Here is a 25,703-nt window from a genome sequence, read left to right on the forward strand (position 1 = left end):
CCTATAGTAGTAATTTTTTTTATTATTTTATGTTTTTGACACAGGGTCTCATTTGATTGCCCAGGCTAGAGTTCAGTAACACGATCTCAGCTCACTGCAACCGCCACCTACCGGGTTCAAGCTATTCTCTTGCCTTAGCCTCCTGAGTAGTTGGGACTACAGGCGCGTGCCTCCACAACCAGCTAATTTTTGTATTTTTAGTAGAGACGGGATTTTGCTATGTTGGCCAGGCTGATCTCTAAATCCTGACCTCAGTGATCCACCCGCCTTTGCCTCCCAAAATGCTGGGATTACAGATGGGAGCCATCATGTCTGACCTACAGTAGTAATTTTCACCATAGTGTCCGTGTCCTCACTGGTGATAGAGATAACTTGCCAATACTTTTGGACTTTGCCAGGACTTTGACTTTGGTGAATGGGTGTTTACTAGAGGTGATGTGGGATTTTTTTCATAAGAAATGGAGTCTTGCTATGTTGCCCAGGCTGCACTGCACTAGTTATTCACAGGGGCACTCCCACTACTGATCAGCAGAGGAGGTTTGACCTGCTCCTGGGCCTTTCCACCCTCTTTAGGCAACCTGGTGTTTCCCTGCTGAAAAGCCATATTGATGCCAAACTTAGTACAGATACTTGATCAGCACAGTGCACTAAAGCTCAGAACTGCTGGACCCAAGCAATCCTCCTGCCTCAGCCTTTTAAGTAGCTGGGACTAGAGGTGCATACCGCTCCTCCCAGCCTGATACAGAAAAAATTTGAAATGTGTTTGTATGACTGACTTTGCTCCCTTGTGCTTCTGTCATTCCCAAAGAATAACATAGTATTTTATTGTTGATTCAGCTTGGGTTACAGAATAAAACAGGTAAAGCAGGGCCACCTCTGTTGATGTACAGGCATGCAACCTAAAGTGGAACTCCCTCAGCTGACCTCCACACAGGGTTAGGCAGAACCACCCAGTCACTTGTAGATGTTCAAGAAAGAAATAGAAATTTGTTGTTGGATATTTCTGTGATTTATGGTTGTTTGTTATGCACCATAATGGTAGATATAGCTGATTAATACATTAGGGATGAGTGACAACTTTTTTATTTCACATTGGATATGAAATATAAAGATTCTAGATTATTGGGTTTTCTTCCACAGAGGATTTACTCTATCATTTGATATGTAGTTAGACTTGAGGCAAGTCATCTGAATCTAATAAGGAACTGGGCTAAGCTTGGGCTGAAATACCATCTTCTGAAGGCTCTCTCTACAACTGATTTACTCCTGCTTCTAATATGAAGCCCTTCAGGTTTCCAATGAGAGTTTTGTGTGTTTACTAGGATTTCTCCTCCTTGGCATATCATTAACTACAATTTTTGTCTCCTTAGCAGTGTGGAACTTCTGGAAACACCTTTGCTTTTCAGCAAGTTATTGCTTCTTCTTAGTCTGTCACACTGTTTAGTTAACATTCAAGACATGCCCCAAAGGGAAAACCATTGTAATGCTGGGAGGGACATGCACCTTCTTCTAAAATCTTAGCCTCTCATGCTGACTGCCTTGGCAGACAATTACTTCCATGTTTGCCTCCCCAGAATATTGAAAATATTGAATGCCCTGCAGTCTTCACTGCTTCAGAGCACCTGGGATCTGCTGAGCTACTCAGCCTCTTATCCTCCTCCAAAAATCGGTATATGCTCCATGGGGGAAGAACAGCATGGAGTATGTTACATTCACCTAATTAACCTCGGTTCTATCCAGTAACTTAGCCCCACAAATCCTGGCAATCTCAGCATCTCTCCAATAATTCAAACAGGTTTTATTGAATTTTAGCTGTTTTTTTCTAGCCTGCCAGAAGCCAATTCATTATAGCAAGAAGCAGAAGTCATGTAATTATTATTTTTCACATTTCTCTAAGATGTATCAATATCTATTCATTTTCACTGTTGTATAACATTCCTTTATGTGAATATATTTAGTTTATTTATTCATTTTTCTTTTCTTAGTGATTTTTCAACTTTTTGCTAATATTAACAAAGCTATCCTAAGTGTTTTTACATATATTTTGGTAAATATATAAAAGAATTTCTCCAGGGTATAAACTTCAGAGTAGAATTACTGACATAAAATAAATAAATGTTTAACTCAAAAGTTACCACCAAATTGTTTTTTGAAGTGACAATTAAAATGTATACTCCTTATCAGCAAACACTACTAATTTTTTTCCTTAGAATATATCTACAAATATTCTATTACACATTAATAAACATTTGGAATTTTTCCTAGATTTTTGCTGTTATAGACAATGGTGTTTTTAGCAGTTTTTTTCTGTATATGTTGGTATATGTGAAAGGATTTCTCTAGGTTATATACCTCAGAATAGAATTGCTGGGTCATAGGATAGAGGAATATTCAAATTAGAAAGTAATGCAACACCATTTTCCAAGTTGGCCAAATGTTTACTCCCTACTAGCAGAGTTTGTGTGCTTAATTTTTTTCTTTCAATTGATCTCAAGTCAATATTCCATTGTAAGACTTCTTACTTTTTAAGTTTTCTGTCAATTTTTAAAATGCAAGTTCCTGGAAGGGGAAAATCTTTTTTGTTTATCCTATCCCCACATTTAAAAAATTGCCTAGTACCTGGTAGCCACTCCATAAATACTTGTTGAATGAATCAATCAGTGAGTCAAAATATGGAGTTTGTAGGAAGATTAAAGTTAGGGAAGATTATAATTGTATTTTGAACATGTGCATAAAATATCAGGGACAAATTCACATGAAGCTTTCCAAAAGGGAGCCTGACAGCAAGGTGAGTTAGAAGCTTGGGAAATAGGTCAATATTTCTTTCATTATGTATTCTTAACCAACTCATCTCCCCATCAGAATTAGTTATAATACATCCATGTGCGCACTACATGGGCTAGTACATTTAATCATTTCATAGTCTTTATTTGTATCCTATCTCTTAGGATAATCAGAAATATGTATGCTTCTATGCAATAAGTTCTCTGATTGTGCAGATTTGGAGATATAACAACATTATGATCAAGATTTTTGCCAACTCTTAAGTCTAACTGACTGGATTTAATTATTAATTCTATAATAGTCAAGATTCAGCAAGGAAGATAGAGTCACTATAAATACAGGAATAAGGGATACAATACTGGAATCAGGACTTGTGTGATATCTGAAAGTGGCCACAAGTTCTCATCACTGTAACATGGCCCAGGATACTCACTCACATGTCTTGTATACACTCGCCGATGGTGAGACTGGGCTTGGCCGTGTGACTTGTTTTGGCCATTGGTACAATATCAAATGTGATGCAAGCAGATATTTGAAGACTTTTTGAAAAATGGAACTTGCCCTCTGTTGCTGCATTTTGCAACCCTGCAACTGCCTTGCAAAGAAACCTAAGCTAGACTGGTGAGAGGGAAAACTTAGACACCCCGCTAGAGAGTCTTCCAACTGTGAGACCAGCCACCATCATCCAGTTAATAGCCAATCCCTTACCTGACCACAGATGCAGACAACCAGAGCTCAACGGAAGTTTGTGAAAATCACTGCACCTGGCACCCAGCTGGGTTTTGCTGGGTCTGTGAAGATACCTTTTGAGAGGAAGCCACCAAATCAGACTGATACAACCTCTTGAAAAAGTGCATTTTACTTTCACCTAACATATCACATGTAACACTAGTCACAAAATTCTATCCTGAAATCATACAAAGAAAAAGATTCTGTGAAACAGCCGTAAGCAATAGTAGTAATGGTGCCATATTGATCCCCCTTCCAAAAAAACTCAGCGCACATATTTATTAGGGATGTGACCTTGGAGAATTTACACCGAGTGTCCGTTTGTAAAATGAACACTATAGGAGTTAATTTCACTGGATTGTAAGAGTTGAATACATGAAGGTTTGGAAGATGGCCAAGCATCTGGCAAGTACACAATAAATGGTAGCTGTTATTATTGTCCTTTTGTATTCTTCTCCTCCAAATCCAGCACAATTCCTTGCACATACAAGATATACATTACATTTTTTTAAGTAAATATCTTCGCACTATATCACCCTTTCTTGAGGTGCCCACAAAAAAAAAATCATGAATAATTTATTCTAGAATTTTGTTCCCTTCAAGTAGTCAAAAAGTATTTTACTTTTCCCTCTGGTACTTGGCACTGAGTCAGCTTAAGCCAAGATCAGTTTATCTGATTTTTAGAATACATCTGTTCCACTTTCAAATGGTGAATTTACTGATATTTAGACTTGGGGTAATTGTCTTATGTCCCACTATCTCTGAAAGATGAATAGGCCAAAATGTTTCAAGATTCTCCTATTTGCAAAGGTATTTATATTCTGAAATGTAGCCCACATAGGCCAGAGGGTTACAACCCCCTAGAGGAGTGAGTTCTTTGTTCCATACTTCTCCTATTTATTTATTCTTCAGCATGGCATGCAAGGCCTATTTGGTTGTCACCACTGTACATCTTCAGCTTCATCTGTTGCCACAAGCAATTCAGACTCTACTTATAAACATGCCATTTTATCTTTCACATCTAGGTATGTACACTTTCTGTTTATTTTCATTTCTTAAAGGTTTATATGTTTTATCTTCAATTGGCCAGCTCCTTTTTATCCTTCAAGTCTTTAATTAACTAGCATGTCCTCTAGGAAGCTTTCTTTAGCCTTTCAACACTGAGTTCGGCATCCTGCCTGTACAAAGTGACCTCTCACTTTTGCCATCTTCCACCCCCAAAGATGAAAGCTATAAAGCCAGAAGCCAGGTTGATATGATTCACTGTTACATCCCCTCTTCACAGTTACTCAGGCTTTATAGAAGAAGTGCCTGTGTTGAACCACTCACTACCGTATATGAACTATTTGATCTTGGGCAAGTTACCTAACTTTCCTAAACCTCAGTTTCTTCCTCTGTATAATGGGAGAAGAATTGTTCTTACCTTGCAGAACCATGGTGAGGATTAAACAAGATGATTCAAATAAGTGATTTAGAACAGTGCCTGGCACATAAAAGCACCCAATAAGTGTTAGTTTTCAAAGAAACACAATCCCTTTCATGTGGTAGTGTTCCCAGACCAAACTGAGGGTCAGGCTGCTATTTCTCATGGCCCAATAATGAGATGCAAATGAACTGGGAGGAAGTCAGTTCCTATTTCTGTAACCAGTTACAGAGAGAAGGCCTGGAAATTATCACCAGACCAACTCAAAATTACAAAGTTTTCCAGAGCGTATATACCTTCTAAGCTGCATGTTTATATGTAACTGTGCATTTATCCAAAGATATAAGTGATTAGCTTCTTTTAATCTATAAATAAGGTTTGAGTCCTAAAGACCTTCCTCTGAAGCCTCAGTAAATTTACTTAATCTAAATGGGTCTAGATGCTGGGGTGATTACCCTTATTTTGTCTTCTGCTTAATTACAGAAGTTTGAGGAGTTCCTTCAAATCCCAATAAGCTTATTTGTGGTGGCCTGGGAGTTTCTTTAGACCCACAATAAAACTTGTTTAATCCTAAATGGGTCCTGTTAAGAATTCTTTAGTTATTTTGTTACTCTTTAAAGCCCAGGAAAGGCCTAGGCAAAATTACTGATGGGCTGTTGTTACAACCCAACCTTTGTATAAGGACATTGGCTTTTAATATTTGACTTAACCACTCAGTTGGCACTGAAACAGTTGTTATGGAGGCCTGCATTAGTGAGATCTGGCCTGCCACACGAGGTGTTCAGAAAATCTTTAATTATACTGACGATCTTAAATACCGTGGAGACTTGACCAGCTTTTTTAATCTAAATTTTCTCAAGATTCTATAAGTTCTATTTCTTTAAAGAGTTATTCTTTGTATCCAAAAATAAAGTACATTGTAGGAGCTTGTTACTTTAGGTTGCAAGACATATAAATGTTATTTAAAAAGTAAAAATTTTCAGGAGGCTGAGACAGGAGAATGGCTTTAACCAAGGTGGGTAGATGTTGCAGTGAGCCGAGATCACGCCATTGTACTAGCCTGGCAACAGGAAAAGACTCCATCTCAACAACAAAAAAAAAAAAAAGAAAAAGAAAAAATTTTAGTTTATGCCTAGTGGCATATGAAAGGAGAGCCAAATCCAAGGGTCAGTTTTGTAAGCAACATATACCCCATCTGCATCTTCTGCCTTGCAAAATTATCTGCATGCAAGAAATTCTCTTCATACCAGTTCTCAATAGCTAGATTACTTAGTTATGTCTCCATCTTTAGAAAGATCTTTTTTCCATGTGCTGTGTCTTACTTTCTTCCTCTTGTCAGTTTGACTACTGCTGTACCTCTGGTTCCATGTTACTGTCAAATTCCCAGCCACCTTTCCCTCTGGGAAGCTTGCCCCCCAGAATTCTCCTCCTTTTAAAATGATTGCTGCATTGCCCCTCAAGCATCTTTTATGCACTTACCTCAAGGACCCCAGGTAAACCCATGCCAGTAACCACTAGGGGACTAAGTTGGACACATCGCTTTCTTTTTCCTCAAGGAAACCTTGTTGGATACCATTTCCTAGTTCTCCAGAGGCCAATAAGCAGATGCCCCCAAACTACCAGAAATTTATGGCTCCTCTCTCTTTTTCTGTTGTTTTTTCATTCCTGCCTGTACAGCTGCAGCTGGAGCTCCCTGAGAAGCTAAAATGCACCGAGCTCTAGGGGGTTAACATCTGGCTACAGTATAATTCTCCTGCTTTGTATTGAGGAGGGTGTAATGCACTTGGAACAGCTGTTATGGTGAATTCTGTGTTGAGCCCATCAGAGACAGATAATGCTTCCTTCACAGCTTTCATACAGTGTAGATTTGTACCAGTCTTCATGTATATGTTGAATTTCCTTGCCAGAGTCTCAGAATAGTGAAAGGGGTCAAATCTGACATTTAAATTAATATTTTATACCTCTATTATGTAAAGGAATTCATTTCCTGGTTTCATTAAGATTTAATATTTTTATCATTTTATAGTAACTCATTTTTTTCTAAATTAAATGACATTAGCGAAGATTTTCAAAAGACAATAAAATGGATAAATTCTTAGTGCAGATAATGTTTTCTCTTCTGCTTTTGTAATTTTCATGATTATACGTATGATGTGCTAATTGAGGGCAAGCTATTAATCAAAAGAGGTTAAGCCTCCTTAAAAAAGAAAGGAAAGGAATTCCCTCACTATGGTGTCATGCAAATCTGGTGTAAAATATTCAATTAAGCAAAAAGAATGTAATGACATAGTAATGTCTCCGCTCCACCTCCAAGACTGACATTAAAGAACAGTGACTCAAAGGAATTAAGAAATTGTTTAGCTTATCTTTAGCAGAGTGGCAATGATGGAAACAAAATTAGAGAGGAAAGTATTGAGTAGTAAGGAATATAAACCACATATTTGAGACATGGAAGGGCAAATGGAAGAAGGAGACATAGTAAAGGAGATGGTGAGGTGCTGAGATAAATGAAACACTTTGACGGGGATAGACAAGTCTGTGTTTTTGCAAAGAAGGAGTAAAAGGACTAAGAAAGACATTCCAGATTTTCCAGAAAATTCAGGTTAACAAAAATAGATTGGTTAGCCCTAGAAAGAAATGATAATTTGCTCACCTTGAGTTAGTTTGACTAAAGGAATGAGGGGGTCTGTATTAGTCTGTTCTCACACTGCTATAAAGAATACCTGAGACTGGACAATTTATAAAGAAAAGAAGTTTTATTGGCTTATGGTTCCGCAAGCTGTATAGGAAGTATGATTCTGGCTCAGCTTCTGGGGAGGCCTCAGGAAATGTACAATTGTGGTGAAACACAAAGGGGAAGCACAAACATCACATGGCTGGAGCAGGAGCAAGAGAGAGGGGCAGGAGGTGCTGTACTTCTAAACAACCAGATCTCACAAGAACTTACGCACTGTGGTGGCGACAGTATCACAGGCCCCACCTTCAACATGGGGGATTACAGTTTGACATGAGATTTGGGTGGAGATCCACATCGTTCAGGGTCCCTGTCTCAGAGGTCATGAAATTTAGCCAAGTTCTGTGCTTTCCAGGCCACCTGTCCAGAGGCTTTGGACAGCCTGCTTAAAAAACTTGAGAACTCTGAGTACCATCTCTCCAAGATTAGTTCAAGAACAAGCCCAATTGCCAACTTCAACATCATTTATCATCTCTGAACTTGCACAGTGCCAACAATCTTCTGATCCTAGAAGTGACAAAAATATTGTGGCTAATACTTTTTTATGCCTTCTCCTTTAAAGATTCCTCTCTTGTTGTCCTCCTGGGGAGATGCTGAAATTGGCATGTGAGCAATGTGGAAGGAAACATATTTCTAGAAATGATCTTGTTTTCCAGAAAGCCAACACTGCTACTTTGCCAAATTACGCCTGGGTGAAAAGTATAAAGACAAAATTGTCCCAAGGGATGGTGAGAAGCAGCAAGTACTTGAAAAGAATATTACATTTTTCTTTAAATGAAGAAATCCACCTTGAGTCGGCTTCTGAAAATATGCTGAAAGCATTTTCTTCAAGCAGTACAAAAATGTTTCGTTTGTGAGATTGTTTCAAAAGGATTTCAATTTTACTACTGACTAAATCTTTTAATGCAGAATTGGAAGAGAAAATGTCTTCACATTAATTTACCATAGTAAGTGCCTTTAATTTAGATAAAGGAAAGCTGAATAATTAGATGACAGCATAAATACCAGCAATGATAACCAAAAAAAAATATATGTACCTTCAAAAATTGCAGGTGCAAGTGACCTGCGGTTTAATCTACAGGGCTCCGAAGAATGTTTATTTCTGTCATCTAATGTTGCACTGTTAAAATCTTACTGACAAAATACTCAACAGTGAATTTTAGTAATAATTAAGTTTAAACAAGAAAATCTTAGGATTTAATTTTGGTTCTCAGAACTTTATAATGATGGTATTTGTTTTCATCTCAGCCTTGGTTCAATATTGATTTTATTATTTGGCTTTTTGGTATTTGGCGAACTATGTATTTGGTGTGGTTATAATGTTTTCCATAGTATTCAGGAGCTCAGGGAAAGGCCTCACTTTTTCAACAGTATAAACAGCTTATTTCCCTAACCAATCCATTCATGTAGACAAGTGCAATTAAAAATTCCTTGTGATCCATTACCTTGGAGTGGCGAAGGGCTACAGTAATAAGCCCCAGTTCTCAGATTCTCCTTATCTCTCTCTAAGAATTCTAAATGGAATGCTATCATTTTTCCACCTAAAATGACTATGGATGGGAAACACTTAAATGTTAACAGCCTTATTAGACCATGGATATATTAATTAATTGTTCTTGTCTTGCTCAACTCCAGAATCCAAGTTCAAGGGGAAAAATCAAGGGGTAGAGTCACAGGTCATAGCATCATTCAATTAAGCAGGCTAAGCCCAGTTCCATCTACTCTCTGGAGCTGTCTTTTTATACCTATTTTTCTCTGTTCCTTGTTTAGCCTTTTCCTGCAGATTGTTCCCTCAGATGTGGGAACTCACTCCTAATTGGCATACTCACATTTAAGTGTGACAAGTTAGAAGTGGGCACCTAATTTTTCTTGGTTCCACTGCTTGATATGGCTAAATGAGGCTACATTCAGTAACATTAAAATAAATATCTAGTAATTAATCTAACCTTTTTTCTGCATCCCTGTGTCATTTATTTATTGCCTTTCAACTCCAAATCCGTCCTTTTGCCTGTTCTGTGAAATGGATCTTAACCCTTTGAATATTTTTCTTTGCCATCTGACACAATGTTAAGGATTGTCAGTACAGGGCCCCAGAAAGACACTGAAGGATACCAGGGTTTTGTTTCCTGATGCTGGTGGTGGTTTACCAGCTCCTTCAGCACTTGTAGCCTCTTCGGTGCCCAGCAACTGTAATGTGTGGTGGTAAGTGGTATCTGCCAGCTCCACTGTCTCTGCTTCTAGTGAGTTTATATTGGAGTGTCTCCAATGAGACTCATTCCTGGTAACAGATTTCACTACCACCGTAGCAGAAGAATGACTGGTAAATTCCAGAGGACAGGTTTCAGCAAGTTCTCCCAGCCCTTCTTTCGTTCAGTGAGCCACAGCTGTCTCCCGCAGGTCTGGATTTCAGCCCTATGTGGCAGGTGACAGGGTAGGGGAGCTGCTTTCCTGTAGCTGCTCTACCTTAGCCCTAGGGTTGGTAGCTGCTCCTTCTATTTGCTACCTTATATTATTGAGAGTTATTTGCACTTTTTAATAGCCAGACCCTTATTACTTCAATTTCTTATTTAGTAAATAATTCTTGTCTAAATTACTCTCTCTTTATCTTTGAATCCATGCTGATACAATCTTCTAGTCAAACACTGTATTCTAAACCTAATGACCTTAAAACAAAATTCCCTCTGTTTGAGGGAAGAACTCAAATTGTACTTTCCTCTGCTCTCATGCCACACTCAACAACACCAGTCAATACAGACAGACTTCTAGGACCAAATGTGTGTGTGTGGGTTTCTCCCCACCACCAAGCAAGCAATTAAGTCTCCACCAGACACCAGCTGGGTATCCTACAGTTTCATTCTGACACACTCTACCTGGAGACAGCATCAGATCCCACAGCTGGAGGGCTTAGTTCTACAACACTGCCCCCCTTCAGACTAGTCCCAAGTTCAGCCTCCAGAACCTCTGACCAACCAGCTTCAAGTTGGGGTTCCCACGGCCGGCTCTTTGGTTAATTTGCTGGAGTGGCTCACAGAATTCAGGGAAACAATTATGTTTACCAGTTTATTATAAAGAATATTACAAAGGAAACAGATGAAGAGACGCATAGAGCAGGCTATGGGGGAAGGCATACGGAATTTCCCAGGCCTCTGTGTGTGTGCCACCCTCCAGGAACTGCCGTGTATCTAACTATATGAAAGTTTCTGAACACTATCTTTTTGGGGCTTTTAGGGAAGCCTTATTACATAGGCATGATTGATTAAACCATTGGCTATTAGCCCCTTTCCTCCCAGAAGGTTGGGGATCTTGCCTTTGTCTTTCTGGTGACCATTCCCCATCTCAAAGCTGAGGGGCTGCTGGCCATCCATCCATCATTAACATACAAAAAGATATCACTTTGGAGATTCCAAGGGTTTTAGAAGTTGTGTGACAGGAAACGGGGATGAAGACCCTGTAGATATTTCACAATATCAAACTCTCATTTCCCATCTTCCTGAAAGAATGAAATATTTACCTTTATGCACCACATTCATGATAACAGTTGCTACTCAGAAGGGAAGAGGAAGAAAATGGAAGCAAAATGGAAAACTTCTGTGTGCCTTTTATATTTTAATTATTTTATTAATAAGTACCTACAACAACACTTCTACGACTGCCAAAGAAGAACCAATTACTAAAAAATTACTCTTCTACTTAACCACAAAATTGGAAAGAAATATATGAAACAATGATTTTTAGGCATCACACTACAGCCAGCGCATGACTGTGATGACTGTAAGAAGGAAATCAAATGAGATATGATAGACCCAGCTTATTGCCCGGAGGAAATTATCAGGCCACAATGCAGGGAGGGGACCAAATTCTGGCAATCTTATTTGACTGAGAGGAGAACTGAGTTTGGATATGAAATATCTGCACAGGGAGAGAGAGAGCTCTGTGGATTTGCACACAGAGTCCCGTTGAGTTTTTGGCTGAAAACTAATCTGTGCATGAGTAGGATGAAATTTCCCCAAACCGAGGAAAGAACAACTGGAAAACACTGGGCTGAACAATTCACAAAGCTCACAAAGGACTGGGAATTTTTGCATTTCCACCAGTCAAAACAGAAAGATCTTGTAATAGGCAGAACAATGATAAAGTTTTCTGCACACCTTAGGAAGGCAAAATCAGTCCGAGATTGAAGTGTGCTCTGGACCTGCCATAATGTGCCTTGAATGAAAGCTTCGAAAGGATTATAAGATTAATCTGCAAGTAGTTCCTTCTGTGGAAAGACAATATCCAATACCCACCACACAAAATTAAGACTATTCAATATTAAACTAAAAATTGCCAGACATGCAAAGGAGCCATCTAAAAAATTGACCCAAATGATGGAATTATACCCAAAAACTTTGAGACAGTTATTTTAAGTCTAAAGGTACATTCAGAGATTTGAAAAATCATACAACTACTGTAAAGAGAAATAGAGACATTAAAAAGGCCAAAATGAACTTCTAGAAATGAATGATTCAATATGAAAAAGTTGGAAATCACACTAGATGTGATTATCAGAAGAATAGACACCAAGAAAGAAAAGATAAGTGGCCTTCAAGGTCTAGCAAAGCACTGAGAAAAAGGAGTGAACAAAAAAAGATACTGAACTTTAGGTAGCTGTGGATGATGTTAATCTTTCTAATAAATGTGTCATTAGAGACCCCAAAGTAGGGAAGAAAGTTGAAAGGAAATACAAGAACAAATAATAGTACAAATGAGGCAGAGTAGAGATGGGACTTGGTCCCACCATTTACTGATACATTTTTTTCCTTTTCTTTCTTTTTGCATTTTCTAACTGCCGACCATGGGATTTTGAAGAAACTAAGATAAGCAGTGTCCCACCATAAGTCTTACTCGAAGAAGTTAACCTTATCATCCGCAGTGCACAAGACCAGAAGAATGACTGATCTTTACCCCTCACCTCATTATGACACTAAAACCTCTGGTCAGGGGGTCCTTATCCGCCATTTTTTGATCATATGATGCATGTGTTAGCCTGATCCCTTACTATACCTAAGCATCCCGCACTCCACCCCATACATGTAGGGATGCTCACCAACTTCTTGAATTATTCATGTCACCTCCTTAGGACACTGCAATGCACTCCCCTCCAGGAGACGGCTGGAGAACTTTTGCTCCAGGGCTGTCTCCCTTGTGTTCCAGCATAAGCCCCTAATAAAGCTTTGTCCGGGAAACTTGTTTGACTTCATGTCTATTTCTGTTGCATGAGAGCCTAAGGACCTATGGACAGTAACATAAATATTCTCAGGTCTAATGAAAATGAAAACCACAGATGATTGAATAATTTTAGCAAACCCAAGTAGAAGAAACATAAAGAACAGCACAATGATATGCATAAGAATCTGTGAAAGGAAAATAAATCTTGGGTCCCCAAATCACTAAGCTACAGGGAAAAGTCAGTCTGGGAATTACTTAGGGCAAACCTGCCTCCCATTCTATTCAAAGTCATCCCTCTGCTCACTGACGTAAATGTATATCTGATTGCTTCCTTTGGAAAGGCTAATCAGAAACTCAAAAGAATACAACCATTTGTCTCTTATCCACTCACAACCTGGAAGCCCCATCCCCATGTTATGTTGTCCTGCCTTTGCTTTGTGTTATCCTGCCTTTCCAGACCAAACCGAGGTTTACATATGAATGATGTCTCATGTCATCCTAAAATGTATAAAGCCAAGTTGTGCTTGGACTACCTTGGGCACATGTCATCAGGATTTCCTGAAGCTGTGTCATGCGCACGCATCCTTAATTTTGGCAAAATAAACGTCCTAAACTGAGAACTGTCTCAGATATTTCAGCTTCACATATTAAACTGCTAAAAGCAAGCTATTAAAGAAGAAATAATGTTTAGAAGCCGCCAAAGGGAAAAAAGACAAAGACAAAAAGAAAAGCAAAAATAAGAATGACTGAAGACTTCTCATCAGAAAGTATGCAAGTCAGAAAATAATAAAAGGGAAACTTTAAAAAAAGTGGGGAAAGAATGAGATGTTAATCTAGAGTTTTTTAAACATTTATGTATTTTAAAAATAAAAACAATATAAAGACATTTTCAGTTAAACAAAAACTGAGAAGTTTCATCACTAGAAGATCTGCACTAACAGAAGTGTTAAAGGATTTTTTTCATGCAGAAGGAATATGATAACATGGAATAGTTGATTGTTACAATGGATAAAAGAGCATCACAAATGGTAGTTTTGCCAGTATTGGAAGTTCATGGTTCATATAATTTACCCTCACTGTTTAACCAGACTTTCACTGAAAACATAAACAATGCCTTGAAAACAGAATTCATTAAAGATTCATTCAACTCAATATACATAAAGTTGGTTTTACTGTCGTTCAACAATAGTTTTTTTTATTATTATATGATTTCTGAGAGTATTTCTCTATAGCACAGTTTCTAGATTATGAAATCTGTCTTTTTCTTTGTCTATAATCTTCCCATCCCTTCAACCATCATGAGGGAATTTGAAAATGGGAAGGGTAACTAAAAGTTCTAGAACTACTAAACAACCTGTGGTATATCCAGAAATGTAAAGGAACAAACTGCTGACACATGCAACTACATGGATTATTACCCTCAAAAGCATAGTGCTTGAGCTCAAGTAATCCTCCTGACTCAGTCTCCAAAAATGCTGGGTTTCCTGGTGTGAGCCACAATGCCTGGCCAATAACTTCTTTTTTATAGTTTTAAAATAATGTATTTAATATAATAATGTAAATATTGATACAATATATCATATTAATATGATATATAAATATATAATATGATATATTTATATATTATATAAATGGATATATTTATATAATATGGTATATTATATATAATACATGTTATATATAATATATATTACATATACATACTATATAATACATATTATATATTATATGAAATATATGTAATATATATAGCATATAATATATATTAATATTATATGTAGTACATTATATATTATATGTAATACACAATTATATATATACTATAGATTATATTAGGTTAGTATAAATGTAATTGCAGTTTTGCTATTACTTTTAATGAATATGTACATAAAAATGGGTTCTGTTACTTCTATATAATACACAGGACATATACACACACACACACACACACACACACACACACACACACACACACACATACATATATAAAAAAAGAGGATTCTGTGTACGTTTATCTGGAAAACCTTGACTAATACCCTTCCTAAGGATGAGTTTCTTCATAAGAAAAGCATACCTTATTGAAGCCCACTTGTGCCAGATAATGCAGTGCAGCCATGAATGAGCAGTTCCGTCCTAGGGAATTATGAAACATCTCATTAAATTTTCAATGCACAGATCATGGTGTAAGTGTACTAGGAGACCCTGAAAAAAAAGAAACTGATGTATTTCTGTTTTCATCAATCATATAATAAAGTAAAAATGTAAATATTAAAGAAAGCAAAGAATTGAAGAAGCTGGGATAAAGAATTAGGGAAGCAACTATCTTGGAGCTGTCACAATAGAATAATAATTAATTGACAGGATTTAGAATCTTTTGATCCTCTTGAGTCTACTTAAGAATTTATATCCCAAGTGTTGTAAAAGTACTCTGATCTTTGAATGAAAACATACATTTTGCAAGTTAAAGGTTGACACAGATCTTGTTCCATGTCATTTTGCTTGGGTACAGTACTAAAGGAGAATATCTTCTGCCACTTTTTGAACACTTATCTTTTTCAAAGGGAAATGTATCCTCTTTGTTCGTCTTTTAGGCTCCAATATATCTAATAATCAGAGTGAAAACCCCTTAAGAATTATAAATGTTGACATTCATTAAATTTTAAGGGAAAGAGGATAATATATGTGATTGAATTATTTGCATTTTCATAGAGACAATTGGCTTTCAACTAGTAATTTTGACATGATCAAAGATATTTAGATTTTCTTTCCATTAGATTTCACTGTAGTACTATAAACTCGCTTCATAAGTGCAAGCTTTGAAATTTTTTCTCTAACCATAAATGTGTGTTGTGTGTGTGTGTGTATGTGTGTGTATGTGTGCGCGTGCGTCTGGGTGTGCTTTAAGAAGTTACTGATGGCAAAGAAATAGAGTTACATGTAACAAAACACCAAGAAGGATTTAGTATGTCTCATAAAATGTTGTATCCAGACCTGTGACAAGCCTAATAATGTCTGAGAAATGAGAGGCAATAAAATGTTCCTTTAATTTATGATTGGAGAGGCATCTGCTAAGATGAGGTACATAAACCACAGGACACCTGGATGAGAATGTGTCTATGGCTTCCTGTAGATTGCCGTGGAGAGGGGGATAAAGAAAACATTCCACAAACAGGAAATTTTGTCTCTACATTTAATTTTACTGAGAATTATTGGATGTATCAAAATGGTTTCACACACTAGTTAAAGGATTAAACAGCTCCTTCTCCCACTACCTAGCCTTTAAGCATACATTTAAGCTTTTTTACTTAATGAGCAACTTAGTCTAATAGGTGCATATTTTAAGACCATTTTCATTTATCCTTGATTGTTGACAGTATGCATGCACATTTACAAAATAAAACAAATCTTATATTCATATATATGTTATTATTCTCCTCTGGCACTGGCTTTTTTCAAAATTATTTTTGAATTCCCAGCATTTTGAGGGCTTTTAATAAATACATTAAAAATGCAGGAAATTTTATTTATTTATTCAACATTTGTGTGTACCTAAAAATTAATTGCTTGGAAATTTTTGTGGAACTCTTAAAATGTAGGGATTTGGGGTAGTAGAATAGGATGCAATCATGCAAAATTGTTAAAAAAATATAATAGGCTTTATTATTTAAGCCAGTGATATTTAGGCTATCATTAAGAGTATTTCCCTCAAAAGCACAACACTGCTTTATTACCTACTGAAGTCTCCTTAAATGTATCAAAACTGTTACTGTTTCTACAGTTTAAAAATGAAAATTTAAGCCATATTACTAATGCTCCGTGTAAACCCCCACAGATGGAAACTTGAACACCAGTTTGGCAAGTGGTCCCTGAACTCATTTTCTGTGATGATATTCATCCGTACAGATTGAAGATATAAGCAAATCACAGAGAAGTAGGTACTAGAATACTTCAATGTGCTTAGAACTTAGATGGTTTTGCCTTGGTGTTATGCAGAGGTTCTAGAGTATTCTTTTATCCTTAAATGAAAGGCCTGAGAAACACCAGAGTCAAACAAAATACATATTAATAGCTTCCATTTTCTTGTGTTGAATTCAACAAGCTGGTTTAAATTTCAATTCTTGTATATTACAGCTCTGTGCCTACCTATTCTGCATAGTTGTATACTTGTTGAAATAAGTTCCTCAAACATAAAATCTTTAAAATGGCTATCTCTCAGAAGCATAAACATAGTAACATAACTAATTGTGGGCTCCTTGCCTTACCAATGTAGTTATCTCATAGTTATCTCCCCTTTTACAGAGGAGGCTTGTCCGGTGTTAAATAAATTGTAAGTTACAAAAACACACTTAAAAAGTAGTTATTCAATTTAAATTGCCATGCATTTATTTCTATTGTTAGTAAAAAACTGAATAATTTGCATTTGTAATGAAATATTTTAAGCATACAGAAATCAACTCTTTCCAGAGAATCTGTTTCAGTCTTGTGATAGTAATTTGTTCAATGGATCCTATATCTCACTGTGCTTTGCCATCATCTAGAAGAATTTAACAATAGATATATTTCTGGAAATGAATGTCGTTCATTAGCCTCTGAAGTAACAGGTATGAGGTGGAGCCTAACATTCTGTCTATTGTATTTCCTTTGCACAGTCAAGTATTTCTGTGGCACAGCCATGTGTGGGAATTGCTGGAGACAGAGCTGTCTGATCTAACGTGGAACACTGCCATTTGCCCCCGACGTTCTAGAGCTCTTACATACACAGTATTTTCCTTCATCTGAGAGGAGGAATGTTCTATGCAAGTTTGCGGTTTAAGAAAGTGTCCTTAAGTGTCCTTAAATCTTCCTTAAGACTGACCTATTTTTTTTCTTTTACCTAATGTGATTCTAGTCATATGCATTATATCCATATTCAGCTATTTTTGTAATGTGTATATCCTTATTATCTTAAGTTGGCAACTCCAAGTGTTTCACATTGTATTGAGCTATTCTAAGCAGACAGGAATATATAGGCTCTAAGGTAACCAATTCTAGACTTCTAGACACATCATGAGCTGATGAGTCCAAACATCACACACAAATACTGGCTGTAAAGTTATTTTATGCAAAAGGCACATAATAACGTATTTTTACACTAGTCTGCTTTATTATGCTAATTAGAACATTCTCATTAAGTATAACAACTTGTAACAAAGTAAAATACCACATAGTTAAATAAGTTATTTAATATCTTATTAGTCGTTCTTTAATATCATATTATCATGTTCCCTGACTTCTCTAGTTTCAAAATGTTCAAACCTAAGAAATGTTGAAATAGTATAATAACACGGGCTATCCTTCCTCATTCATAATTGTTGACCTACTACCCTCTGCATGTTTGTCTATCTAGCAAAATACACTTTTTGTTTCATTCTACTAAACCATAAGAAAGTACTTTGAAAGCATTAGAACTTTTATTTCTAAATATTTTGATGCGTATCTCCTCGAGAAAAGACATTCTCCTCTACAAACACAATACTATTATCATATCTCAGAAAATTATCATTAATAGACTATCATCTAATGTGTTATTTAAATATTCTCCAATTATCCCCAATGGCTTAATTTTTTAATTGTAAATTGACAAATTATAGTTGTATATATTTATGGGTTATAAAGTGATGTTATGATTTATTAATACAATGTGGAATAATTAAATCAAGCTAATTAATCTATCCATGACCTTAAACGTCTATCCTTTGTTATGGTAAGAACATTTGAAATTTACTCTGTTAGCAATTTAAAAATTTTTAGCACACTATTATTTATTACATTCACCACCCTATGCACTCCATCTCCAAAACAAAACAAAAAAACCAAACTCATTTCCCCGTGTAACCAAGGCTTTGTACCCTTCAACCACCATCTCCTCATTACTCCCAACCCCCAACCTCTGGTAATCATCATTCTGCTCTATTTTCTTCTTCATTCAATTGTTTTAGATTCCACATATAAGTAAGAGCATGTGATATTTGTCCTTCTGTGCCTGGTTTATTTTACTTAGCATAATGTTCTTCAATCCAACCATGTTGTCACCAATGACAGAAATTCTTGCTTTTTTAAGGAATGGTACTCATTGCATTTCCCTAATGATTAGTGATGATGAGCATTTTTTCATATGTCTATTGGCCATTTATATCTCTTTCTGGGGGCAATGTCTATTCTGGTTCCTTCCCCATTTTTAATCAGATTTTTTTGTTTCCTTTCCATAGAGTTGTTTGAGTTTCATATGTATTATGGATTTTAACCCTTTATCAGATGTATAGCTTGTAAATATCTTTTCCCACTTTGCAGGTTGTTTCTTGACTCTAGTTGATTGTTTCTTTTGTTTTGCAGAATCTGTTTATTTTGAGGCAGTCCAATTTATCTATTTCTACTTTTCTGGCCTGTACTTTTGGGGTCAAATCTGAAAAATCACCACCCAAATCAACGTTATATATTTTTTCCACGTTTTTTTCTAGTAGTTTTATAGTTTCAAGCCTTATGTTTAAATATTTAAGCTATTTTGAGTTAATTTTTGTATATGATATTAGATAAAAGTACATATTCTGGATATTAGTCTTTTGTCAAATATGTGATTTCTAAATGTTTTCTCCCAGTCTGCAGCTTTATATTTTCATCTTTTTAATAGGGACTTTTACAAAGAAAAAATATTTTAATTTTGATGAGGTTGAATGATACCATTGGCATCATGTCTAAAAATTCCTTTTCTCATCCTATATTCTAAAGATTTTCTCCTATTTTTCTAGATATTTTATAGATTTACATTTTACATGTAAGTCTGTGATCATTTTAATATCAAGTTAATTTTTGTATAGGATGTGATGTTTAGATTGAGGTTCACTTTTTTATGTTTATGAACGTCCAATTGCTTCTGCATCATTTGTTGAAAACAATTTTCTTCTTCTATAGAGTTGCATCTACTGTTTGTTTAAAAAAAATTAATTTTGCGTATTTGAGTAGGCCTATTTCTGATTTTCCTATTTGGTCCATTGATCTCGGTGTCTCTTTCTTTGTGAAGAACACCCTGCCTTGATTCTGCAGCCATAAGACCTAATACTTGTAGAATAATTCTTCCCACACTATACTGCTTTATCAAGATTGTTTTAGCTATTCTTGAGCCAGGCCTTTACATATGAATTTTAGAATAAGTTTTCTATGTCTACAAAAATCTTGCTGGGATTTTGATAGAAACTTTGTTAAACCAATAGATAGATCCATTTAGGAAGAATTGATATCATTATTAGGCTGAGTCTCCCAATCCATCAAATAAAATGTGTTTCTAATTTATTTAAATATTTTAAATTTTCATATTTTACTTTTTAGTGCACAAAGAGTGTGTGTGTGTGTGTGTGTGTGTGTGTGTGTGTGTGTGTGTATTCTTTTTTTCTTTCTTTCTTTCTTTGAGATGGAGTCTTGCTCTGTCACCCAGGCTGGAGTGCTGGAAGACACTGGCTTGATTTTAGTGCACTGCAAGCTTTGCCTCCCATGCTCAATCAATTAAGCAATTCTCCTGCCTCACCCTTCTAAGTAGTTGGATTACAGGCATGCACCACTAGGCCACGCTAACTTTTGTATTTTTAGTAGAGAGGGGATTTTACCATGTTGGCTAGGCTATTCTCAAACTCCTGGCCTCAAGTGATTTGCCTGCTTTGGCCTCCTAAAGTGCTGGGATTACGAGCATGAGCCACCATACCTGGCCATATATGTATATTTTTAAATGTATACCTACATGATTTCTTTTCCTTTTTTAAAAATAAAAGGAATTACACATTGAATCTTTATTTGAGTAATTGTAAGTGGTATTATATTTTCAGTTTTTGTTTCTGCATGTTCATTCTTAGAATACAGAAATGAGATTGAGTTTTATGTTTTGAACTTGTATGCTGCAATCTTACCAAATTCGCTTATTTCTTAAGGGGACTTTTGTAGATTACTTGGAATTTACTACATAGACACGTTGTCTGGAAGTAGGTATAGTTTTATTTGTTTTCTTTACAATCTTCATAGCTTTTACTTATTTTTTACTTATTTATCTTGCCATATTGAGATGTCTAGATATTCTAGGACTGTGTTATATAAGAGTAATGAGAACAGACATTTTTACCTTATGTTTAATCTTAGGAAGGAGGCATTCCATCTTTTGCCATTAAATACAATGGTAGCTATAGTTACATATGCTGCTATTGAAACACTTACCCCCAATATAATTGCACTAGGAGATGGGGCCTTTTTGTAGATGATTAGGCCATGAACAAAGAGCCCTTATAAAGAAAATAGAGTCCTTATAAAAGAGATCAATGTGTGCTCCCTTGCTGCCATGTGAGGACACAGGGAGAAGATAGTTATCTATGAACCAGGAAGCAGGCCCTCTCCAAACAGTGGTGCCTTTATCTTGGACTTCCTAACATCCAGAACTATAAGAAGTATATGTCTGTTATTTATCAGCCACCAAGTCTGTTACAGAATCCCGTTCAAAATAAGAAAAATGCTTTATGCCAAATGATTACAATTATTTAATCCTAATTTTCTAAGTATTTCTTATCATGAATGGGTGTCAAACTTTCAAATGATTTTTCTATATCAATTGATATGATTTTATAATTTTTCTTTTTTAGAAAAATGAATGGATTATATTGACGAATTTTGTACTTTGAACTGGCCTACTGGTGTTGACATTTTGGTTTTTCCAGTGAAGTGCAAAAGTCTTACTTCTGTTTAGGTCTCTTTAACCTCCCATACTTCTTAATTTTAATTCGTTTAAGTATTCCTCAACATACCTTGCACATCATATCAAAGAGTGTTATAATTTTTATTTCAGTCACACAAAGTGGTTTAAAAAAGTCATGAGGTAAAGAATAGCTTATTTTGCTTAACTATTTTTTCTAACCTTACAGAAACTGGAAGAAAAATGTTTACCTTTATTTTAATTCATACTTCTTTCCTTTCTGAAAGTCCCAATCTTCAATTTTTTTTTTTTAATTTCGTTTGGATTTTCTTCTTTAGTCATTCTTTATGAGTAGGTAAGACAGCATCTCTTCCTGAATTCATCTAAGAATGTCTTTATTTTCCCTTGGTTTTTAAAGGTTAGTTTCACTAGACATAAAATTTGCAGTCGACAGTTTTGTCGTTTTTTCTCTTTCAGCTTGAAAAATGCTTTGCGTCTTCTTTCTGGCCTCTATGATTTCAGATGAGAAATACACTATCCTTTGAATTTTACACCTCTATAAATAATGCATTGCTTCTTTCTGACTGGTATTAAAGTTTTTTCTTTGTTTTTAGATTTTACAAGTTTAATTGTAAGGTCTTTTAGTGTGGATGTTTTAGGCTTACCTTATTTAGAGTTGGTTCAGGCTCTTGGATCTATAAGTTTTTATATTTTTGCCAAATTTGGAAGGTTACAGCCATTATTCATTGAATATTTTGTCAGCTCTACACTCTTTTTCCTCTCCTTGAACTCACATGGTATATTATATATTTTGTTATTGTCCTACAATTTCCCAAGGCTCTTTTCATTTTTTAAAGTTTGATTTCTGTTGTTCAATTGAGTATATTCTGTTGATCTGTCTTCAAGTTCTCTGAGTCTATCCTTTTTAATTTAGTCTCCTATCGACTCTATATATTGAAGATTTTGTTTTACTAACCATATTTTTCAGTTATCTAATTATCATTTGGTTATTTTTATAACTTAAATTTTTTATTTGTTTCAAGATGATTCACAAGTGTTTAGTCATTTTGATAATGGCTACTTTAAAAATGCTTCTTAGATAATTCTGATATCTGGTTAATCTTGGCTTTGACATCAGTTGATTGTCTTTCTCATTTAATTTATGGATTCTGGGTCTTGATATGATGAGTGCTTTTTTTATTGTATCCTGGATATTTGGTTTTTATGTTAGGATACCCTTAATCATATTGAATCTCCTATTTATTAGACAGTTACCCTGTTTACATTGATCATGTTGGTTCTGGCCTATTTTAGTAGGCAATGGTTCCAGTAGTTCTTTAGCTTTTAGGGCACATGCAAATAAAATTATGGTTTGCTTTGTTCTTCTGGCATTGCTGGGCTTCCCATTCAAATCACTTCCAGTGCTACCTGAGAGGGTGGAAATTGCTTCCCTGAGCCACCTGGTACAGTAGGAAGGCAGGGAGAAGCCACTGAACCTAGATCTTCTTATGCCACTGTGTTGAGGGCAGGTTGATACAAGGTTTCAGGTGATCCTGCTGGGATTACCCTGCCTAGCTTCCCTGTTGCTGCTGATAAAAGATCAAGACTGCACAACAAGATGTACCCTATAGATATATACAATTACTATGAGGTAATTGTGTCTTTGTACTATCAGACACTCCCTCAGATGCATCCTCCAAACTGGGAAAGGTTAATTTCCCAGACTTTAAACTGGTTGGTTTAGGATTGGGCTCACGGGAAGGGTACCCAGAAGCCTGACATCCCAGCAGAAAGATAAATGTTTCTTTACTAGTCAGGCTTGTGGCCTCCCTCTCCCTGGGCAAACGGTTAAAAGGACTTGGGATTTTTTGAACTGTCCTTACCCACCCCCTTTTTGCATTTTGATACATGTTTTCTAATAACCAGGTATGTCCCCTCTCACCTTCAAGCCATCAGACTCCAAATGGTCATGTAACCAGAGCCTGGGATGATGGTCCCTTTTGCTGAGAGCCCTTAGAAATGCCTCTGTGGAAGCTCTGACTTCTGTTTTCCCAAAACAGAGCCCCCGCCAGCAGGAAGCAGTTAAGAATAATCATTGTCCTTATACTTATCCTTACTGTCATGGCAGTTTGATGCACTTCCTTAAAGGAAGGAATGATAGATGCAGGAGGAAGATAAGGAAACCTGCCCAGGGCCTTGTTTGGGCATGCTGGCAATGGACTGGGGGCCCACCTGCATGCTGGGAAAGCGGGATGGAGCCACCGGAAATCCTTGGGCAGAGTTGGGAGACTGGTCTCTTCATCTCCTGTGTGGTAGCTGGTCTTCAACCTGTGAAGTGCAAGCTTGTGCAAGGTGAACTAAACTCCTTTTTATTTCACTGAGAGCTTTCTTTTAATAAATTCTACTCACCTCACCCTTCAATGTGTCTGTCTGTGGCCCTAATTTTTCCTGGTTATGCAACAAGAACCTGGATTTTAGCTGAACTAATGAGCAAAAATCCCTGCATCATAAGCATGCAATTGCAAGTATACCTATTTGTGGAGTACATTTTTAGCAGTGAGATTGTTGTATTAAATAGTTGTGTCTACTTTTTAAAAAATGACCAAAAGTCATCTAATATGTTCATGTAAAAAAAATTCTTCCTGGCAGTGGAAATATTAACCAAATACTTATCAGAAATAGCTCTTTAAAAATTACTTAGGATTGCTGAGTATCTGGCTTAGAATCACTATCAAACTTATTTCTTAGAAAATAAGCTATTAAGAATGGCAGGAAATTATAATAAGTTTATTAATCAGATTCTCTTTATGCTTCTGCTGTAAAAGTCTGGCTCTTTGTTGGTTTAAATGAATTTGTATTTTAATTATAGGTCTCAATGTATAAAAATGTTCACTTGGTTATTTCGATATGCTCTATGAATTAATCCAATTCTACTGGAAAAGCACCTAAGATGGTGGCTGGCTAAGAATAGGTACTGAACTCAATAAATTGTATTTATTGAGTTGATTTATTCATGTCTGTAGAATTCTGAAGACTGTAACAAGCCAGATTTGGAGACCCAAAGGATTTTGTTGCTTTGTCAACCTTGGTTTGTTTCTCCCCAACGAGCTTCCTGGTTTGTAACCTTGTAGCTAAAAACTGGATTTACCATCAGAACATCATAGCTTAGTTACTAAGGGAAACTACACTACAGATTCATGGTAACCAAACATGTGAGACTGATGCGTAGAATAAGACTGCAGGTATAGTAGTTTACGGTGAAGGTTGTGACTGTTGAGATTGCTTTGTGGTGTCTCAGATATTCTCTACTGGTTCTCAGGTGATGTTTCTTGCACTAAATTGAGATCTAAAAGTCACATGGTGGGCATGGAATTGAAAATCTTAACACTGTAACGTTTCAGTCATATCATCTACTGAGTATCATCCACTGAGACTGAAGTTATTAATTCCTGAATGCATAGTTGCAATTTCCTCTCTTGGATAATACTTAAGGATGGGGACAGGCAATCTGTGCTTTTTAAATTACTTCTTACTGCATATCTGCCAGCTCTACCTTCTGTTAGACATAGTCTTTTCTTAGATATGTTAATATATTCCGTCAGGTTATAATGAAGTCCTGCTGACATTATATGGATTTATACACCTTTGATCTTCAATGGGTTGATTTTACTGTTTAATGTTTAACTCTAAAAGCCAGTTTACTTCCCGCATTTCCAGCTTCCTAGGAACACCTGATTTTACCCCAAAAGTAATGAAATAAATAACATTAAGGATTTCATAGTACTTAATAATTGTGGTGTCCTTTATATTTTTACTTATACAATTAGAATGAGAACAAACTCTAATGAGTTTGTTACTTGCGATGAGCATTAGAGAGTATACATAAAGAGTATATAACCTATTGAAAGTTGGACTGTCACATCAGACCATTGGCATTCTTTAATTTAATATACACATGCACACACAACTATACATACATGCAGCTATATTTATTTCAATGTTATAGATCTTTATGCATCTTTTAAAATCTTGGCCTAGCATAGTAACTCACACCTGTAATCCCAGCATTTGTGGAGGTGGAGGCAGGGGGATTGCTTTAGCCCAGGAGTTTGGGACCAGCC

This window comes from Sapajus apella, unplaced genomic scaffold (assembly GCF_009761245.1).
Source record: "Sapajus apella isolate SASKATOON/1434 unplaced genomic scaffold, GSC_monkey_1.0 scaffold23, whole genome shotgun sequence".
NCBI classification, from domain to species: domain Eukaryota; kingdom Metazoa; phylum Chordata; class Mammalia; order Primates; family Cebidae; genus Sapajus; species Sapajus apella.